This window comes from Schistocerca cancellata, chromosome 8, assembly GCF_023864275.1.
Source record: "Schistocerca cancellata isolate TAMUIC-IGC-003103 chromosome 8, iqSchCanc2.1, whole genome shotgun sequence".
Taxonomy (NCBI): domain Eukaryota; kingdom Metazoa; phylum Arthropoda; class Insecta; order Orthoptera; family Acrididae; genus Schistocerca; species Schistocerca cancellata.
In genome coordinates, this window is record NC_064633.1 from 543,181,724 (window position 1) to 543,188,906 (window position 7,183).

The following is a 7,183-nucleotide window of genomic DNA, read 5'->3' on the forward strand; positions in this document are numbered from 1 at the left end:
GTCATATCCACACCTACCAAAGACATAAACAAAGCGATTTACCAAAATTCACACACGACGAACGGAAAAAAACTACAATAACGTCGACATAACAAAACCAAAATCGTTAACTCACTGAAAAATATTCCGCTGAAAGCACAGTCACCACACACATGCAATGCTACCAGGTAAATGAACCCCATACGCCACATAACACGCTACCCATAAACACACCACCAGAGAGAACCACCGACCACAACAATACACCACCTATAAACACGCTACACACGCAAACTAAACCAAAAACATCACCTAGCACACAACAAATAAACACACCACCAGAGAGTACCACTGATCACATTAAAACGACACCTACACACACGCCACTCTCTCAAACTAACCTCCGCGCCGTCGTGACGTCACTCACCGAAACAGCCTTACATCAGAGCCGACGGGTGGAATCGGACGCTTCGGTTAACCTTATTTCAGCAAGGTAATGTCCCACCCAAACATAGCGAGAGTTTTTACTCCTTCTCTTCGTGCCTGCCAAACCCTACGTTGGATAGCAATATCGCTGGATGCCTCCCTGATTGAGAATCTTGGAGCATAATGGGCAGGGCCCTCAAATCAGCTCTGGATTTTGACGATCTAACGGACCAGTAGAATTTGATCTGGCACAATATCCCTCAGGAGGACATTCTAATACTCTGTCAATTAATGCGAAGCCGAATAACGGCTTACGTAAGGGCCAGAGATGGACTAGCGCGTTATTGGCTTGCTCAATTTGCGAAACTCTTTCTCTTGAATAAATCATCCGGTTTTTCTGAAATTGTAATAATTTATTTGTGTGTACTCCTACATCACATCAACCGATTTCCATCCACTCGGATAATTGTAGCGAATAGGCCATCTGAGGACAACGTTCCAATTTCAATTCTGCGTTCTTTGTGCTTCTCTTTTCTTCCACTATGCTTTCTTGTTGCTGTCTTCAGACCATTTTGAACCAGTCCTTTTAGCTAGACTGCCTTCGAATCCATCCATTTTCAATACTTTATCCCGAGAGTCTTCTCTGTTGTTTATATCTTCTGATCTTCTGTTTTATATTATTTCTCTCGAAATCCTTTTTTACTTCGTTGACCCAGCTTGTTGTGGATTTCTCACCCGACAAATATTTGAAAATCTTATTAGTTTGTCTACTGCCTTGCATTAGAAATAAATGTCAAAAAAACATGAGTCTTCTTTTTCCCATTACGTTTGAAATATTTTCTATATCTTCGTAATTTCCAACCTTTTGCTGTGGTCCTAATATTTTCCTTATAATTCTCCTCTCTAGTATTTCTAACTTACCTAAATTGTAGTTTCATGCCAGGCATTCTCTTACATATAGGCATTTTGGATTTACTATTGTGTTGTAATATCTTATTTTTGGAATGCCACCTTTTACTGTAGAGATCTTTAGTGATACCATATGCTCTCCTAATTTTCCCCTATTGCAGATTTTTCCGAAGCATTTTCTTGGATTATCTCCTCTAGATATTTGAATTTTTTACCCTCCTTATTTGGGCAACATCTGTTTTCAGGAATTTTGCAGCAGCCTTAACGTTCGTTCAAATTTTATTTTTTCTGCAGAAGTTATTAAACAAGTTCTGCTGGCTATTGTTTCAAGAAGATTTATTTGTGTTATAGCAGATGACACATTTTCGGAAAGTGTAGCAAAATCGTCTGTAAAGGCAAGACAGTTAATTTCGATGTTTTTGCTTCCTCTTCCTAACCGTCTCGGTCGTCCGCCTCCGGTAGCTGAGTGGTCAGCGCGACAGAATGTCAGTGCTAAGAGCCAGGGTTCGATTCCTGGCTGGGTCGGAGATTTTCTCCCCTCAGGGACTGGGGGTTGTGTCGCCCTAATCACCATCATCATTTCATCCCCATTGACGCGCAAGTCACTGAAGTGGCGTCAAATTGAAAGACTTGCACCCGGCGAGCGGTCTACCCAACGGGAGGCCCTAGTCACAAGACATTTACATTTACCGTATAGGTGAGATGTTGAGTTCAACAAGTTTTTCGTTCCAAATTCTCACTCTTTTCTCTAACCCGCTATTAATAAGAATTGAGGATAGGCCATTACCTTTTAGTAAACCTGTTTTTATTTTGAAAGGCTGTGAAATTTCTCCCTTAAATTTTGCTTTATAGACTGTATCTGTAAGTGTTTTACGGATTAGGTTTGCCGGTTTAGACTTTACTCCAAGTTCTCGAATTATTTTTTTGTCCATTAAAATTTGCTACACCACGACGATGACGTGCTACAGACGTGAAATTTAACAGAGAGGAAAAAGAAGCTGTGATATCACACAAGGTTGGCGGCGGTAGCGACACCTACGACGTGTTGACATGAGGAAAGTTTCCAACACGATTTTTCATACACAAACAGCAGTTGACCGACGTTGCCTGGTGAAACGTTGTTGTGATGCCTCGTGTAAGGAGGAGAAATGTGTACCATCACATTTCCGACTTTGATAAAGGTCGGATTGTAGCCTATAGCGATTGCGGTTTATCGTATCGCGACATTGCTGCTCGCGTAGGTCGAGATCCAATGACTGTTAGCAGAATATGGAATCTGTGGGTTCAGGAGGGTGATACGGAACGCCGTGCTGGATCCCAACGGCCTCGTATTACTAGCAGTCGAGATGACAGGCATCTTATCCGCATGGCTGTAACGGGTCGTGCAGCCACGTCTCGATCCCTGAGTCAACAGATGGGGACGTTTGCAAGACAACAACCATCTGCACGAACAGTTCGACAACGTGTGCAGCAGCATGGACTATCAGCTCGAGGACCATGGCTGCGGTTACCCTTGACGCTGCATCACAGACAGGAGCGCCTGCGATGATGTACTCAACGACGAACCTGGGTGCACGAATGGCAAAATGTCATTTATTCGGATGAATCCAGGCTCTGTTTACAGCATCATGATCGTCGCATCCGTATTAGGCGACATCGAGGTGAACGCACATTGGAAGCGTGTATTCGTCACCGCCATACTGGCGTATCACCCGGCGTGATGGTATGGTGTGCCATTGGTTACACGTCTCTTGTTCGTATTGAGGGCACTTTGAACAGTGGACGTTACATTTCAGATGTGTTACGACCCGTGGCTCTACCCTTCATTCGATCCCTGCTAAACCCTACATTTCAGCAGGATAATGCACGACCACCAGTTGCAGGCCCTGTACAGGCCTTTCTGGATACAGAAAATGTTCGACTGCTGCCCTGGCCAGCACATTCTCCAGATCTTTCACCAATTGAAGACGTCTGGTCAGTGGTGGCCGAGCAACTGGCTCGTACAATACGCCAGTCACTACTCTTGAGTAACTGTGGTATCATGTTGAAGCTGCATGGGCAGCTGTACCTGTACACGCCATCCAAGCTCTGCTTGAGTCAATGCGCAGGCGTATCAAGGCCGTTATTACGGCCAGAGGTGGTTGTTCTTGGTATTGATTTCTCAGGATCAATGCACCCAAATTGCGTGAAAATGTAATCACATGCCAGTTCTAGTATAATATATTAGTCCAATGAATACCCGTTTATCATCTGCATTTCTTCTTGGTGTAGCAATTTTAATGGCCAGTAGTGTAATCTGTGGTAGATTACTGACTTGAGATTAAATATCTGTTCTGATTATGACCTTCCCGTCCTATTTTTTTATTTATTTATTTTTTGTCTCAGAGTGTGACTTTTGGTACAGTGTTCATTTTAAAACCTCATATATCGCTGGTGTTGACGTTCTTGCGAACTGGGCGATTACTTTGCGGATCCAAACAGAAAATGATGTCTGGCTCACAACGCTGTGTCATTGTTCTGCTCCGCTTTGCAACCACTTGGATTGAGATGACCATGAGGTGACCGCCGTGATTCAGCCGGCAGAGACAGGGCTGCGTGGGCGGTGACGGATGGGGTCCCCGCGTCACGTGTGCCTCTGGAGAAATATCGCCCTGCTGTCGGCTACTGCGCTGGCAGTCCCTTTTGTCTTCCGGGCGGAAAGAGAAGCGGCGTTGCGGAAGACGGCTGTGCCGGCCAGGTGGGACGCTCTGAGCCGCTTTATGGCCCATTAAGCAATTAATCGGCCCGCGAGCTGCACACCCGCACCATTGCTCACCAGCGACTTTCCAACATCGCTCCACTCGACCGCGCTCCTTCAAGGCGAAGCACCTCTTTTGGTGCGATGTCGAGCATGTAGCGCTCAGCTCCGTAACCTGCTACACACTGCTAAGCTCTAGCCAGTATGCTTTAGCTGTCTTCCGTTATAGCTGCATTGTATCCCAGTTGAAGGAATGAATGGGTGTTGTAACGAATCCGTCATTAGGAATAAATACAATTAAGTATTGCTACAAAGTATATTGTATAAACTTGACTAATTCAATCCGTCTTCAGGCCACGAGTGGTCTACCGGGACCATCCGACCGCCGTGTCATTCTCAGAAGTGTGCGGATAGGAGGGGCGTGGGGTCAGCACACCGCTCCCCCGGTCGTTATGATGATATTCTTGTCCGAAGCCGCTACTATTCGGTCGAATAGCTCAGTTGGCATCACGAGGCTGAGTGCACCCCGAAAAACAGCGCATGGCGGCCTGGATGGTCACCCATCCAAGTGCCGACCACGCCCGACAGCGCTTAACTTCGGTGATCTCACGGGAACCGGTGTAGACACTGCGGCAAGGCCGTTGCCCTAAACTTGCTTAACATATATTTTTATCTAAATATGTTTATTGTGAAGCTTAAAACTAGGAATAGAAACTAGTCGGGGGTGGGGCGGAATACTCTAGCCGACCTTTTGTTAATGTTGTAGTCTTGTCGCGTACTTTGTATTCTAAAATTCTGAAAAACATTATCATTTTTACTTTTTAATGAGTTCTTCTACCATGTTCTACAATTATTTTTTTTTCAGGTACACTTAATCCAATAATATAAGATTAATTCTTATTCTTTTTATTTTACACCTCTAGTTCTGTATGACCAAATTGAGGAGCAAATCTCTAAGGGCATGGAACGTGTCAGTAGATGAAATTACGACACAAAAGTAATAGCAGATATATAAAATGTTTATGAACCCAAAAAGCCATAAATTTTAAATAATCAACAATTTAACATAGGAATCAGCTTAACTTTTCAATTAACTTCTCGACAGAATAGAAGAGGTGATCCATGAGGAAACTCTTCAGTTTGGATTTGGAAGCGCGTGGATTAATGCTAAGAATTTTGAATTTTTGTGGTAGCTTATTGAAACTGGATGCAGCAGTATACTGCACACCTGTCTTGCACAAGAGTCAAGGAAGTGCGATCCAAATGCAAAAATATGGTTCAAATGGCTCTGAGCACTATGGGACTTAACTTCTGAGGTCATCAGTCCCCTAGGACTTAGAACTACTTAAACTTAACTAACCTAAGGACATCACACACATCCATGCCCGAGGCAGGAGTCGAACCTGCGACCGTAGCGGTCGCGCGGTTCCAGACTGTAGCGCCTAGAACCGCTCGGCCACCGTGGCCGGCTAGCTGATCCAAATGCAATTTGGAAATTTGTGGTAAGGTGTTATGGGACCAAACTCCTGAGGTCATCGCCCCCTAAGCTTACGCACTTCTTAATCTAACTTAAACTAACTTACACTAAGGGAAACACTCACACCTGTGCCCGAGGGAGGATTCGAACTTCCGACGGGGGGAGCCGCCCGGACCGTGTCAAGATGCCCTAGACCGTGCGGCTACCCCGCGGGGGGATCCAAATGCGTATTGGATAGCTGCCTAGCATTAAATGAGTGAAAGCTGCTAATTCTTGGGAATAAGCCGATATTTTTAACAAGAAACGATAGCAAAGAATATACAGGGTGAGTCACCTAACATTACCGCTGGATATATTTCGTAAACCGCATCAAATGCTGACGAATCGATTCCACAGACCGAACGTGAGGAGAGGGTCTAGTGTAATTGGTTAATACAAACCATAAAAAAATGCACGGAAGTATGTTTTTTAACACAAACCTGCGTTTTTTTAATGGAACCGCGTTTCAAATGGCTCTGAGCACTATGGGACTTAACTGCTACGGTCATCAGTCCCCTAGAACTTAGAACTACTTAAACCTAACTAACCTAAGGACAGCACACAACACCCAGCCATCACGAGGCAGAGAAAATCCCTGACCCCGCCGGGAATCGAACCCGGGAACCCGGGCGTGGGAAGCGAGAACGCTACCGCACGACCACGAGATGCGGGCCGGAACCGCGTTTGTTTTGTTAGCACATCTGAACATATAAACAAATACGTAATCAGTGCCGTTTGTTGCATTGTAAAATGTTAATTACATCCGGAGATATTGTGACCTAAAGTTGACGCTTGAGTACCACTCCTCCGCTGTTCGATCGTGTGTATCGGAGAGCACCGAATTACGTAGGGATCCAAAGGGAACGGTGATGGACCTTAGTTACAGAAGAGACTGGAACAGCACATTACGTCCACATGCTAACATCGTTTTATTGGTCTTTTTCACTGACGCACATTTACATTACCATGATGGGTGAGGTACACGTACACACGTGGTTTCCGTTTTCAATTACGGAGTGGAATAGAGTGTGTCTCGACATATCAGGCCAATAGATGTTCAATGTGGTGGCCATCATTTGCTGCACACAATTGCAATCTCTGGCGTAATGAATGTCGTACACGCCGCAGTACATCTGGTGTAATGTCGCCGCAGGCTGCCACAATACGTTGTTTCATATCCTCTGGGGTACCCCACAGAAAGAAGTCCAGAGGTGTAAGATCAGGAGAACGGGCTGGCCATTTTATGCGTCCTCCACGTCCTATGAAACGCCCGTCGAACATCCTGTCAAGGGTCAGCTTAGAGTTAATTGCGGAATGTGCAGGTGCGCCATCATGCTGATACCACATACGTCGACGCGTTTCCAGTGGGACATTTTCGAGCAACGTTGGCAGATCATTCTGTAGAAACGCGATGTATGTTGCAGCTGTTTGGGCCTCTGCAATGAAGTGAGGACCAATGAGGTGGTCGCCAATGATTCCGCACCATACATTTACAGTCCACGGTCGCTGTCGCTCTACCTGTCTGAGCCAGCGAGGATTGTCCACGGACCAGTAATGCATGTTCCGTAGATTCACTGCCCCGTGGCTTGTGAAACCCGATTCATCGGTAAACAGGT

General features: G+C 45.3%; 1 pseudogene; it reads right to left on the reverse strand.

Moving 5' to 3' along the window:
* Positions 1 to 4,579: 4,579 nt before the first annotated feature.
* LOC126096149 (5S ribosomal RNA) lies at positions 4,580 to 4,697 on the reverse strand (annotated as a pseudogene).
* Positions 4,698 to 7,183: the final 2,486 nt, after the last annotated feature.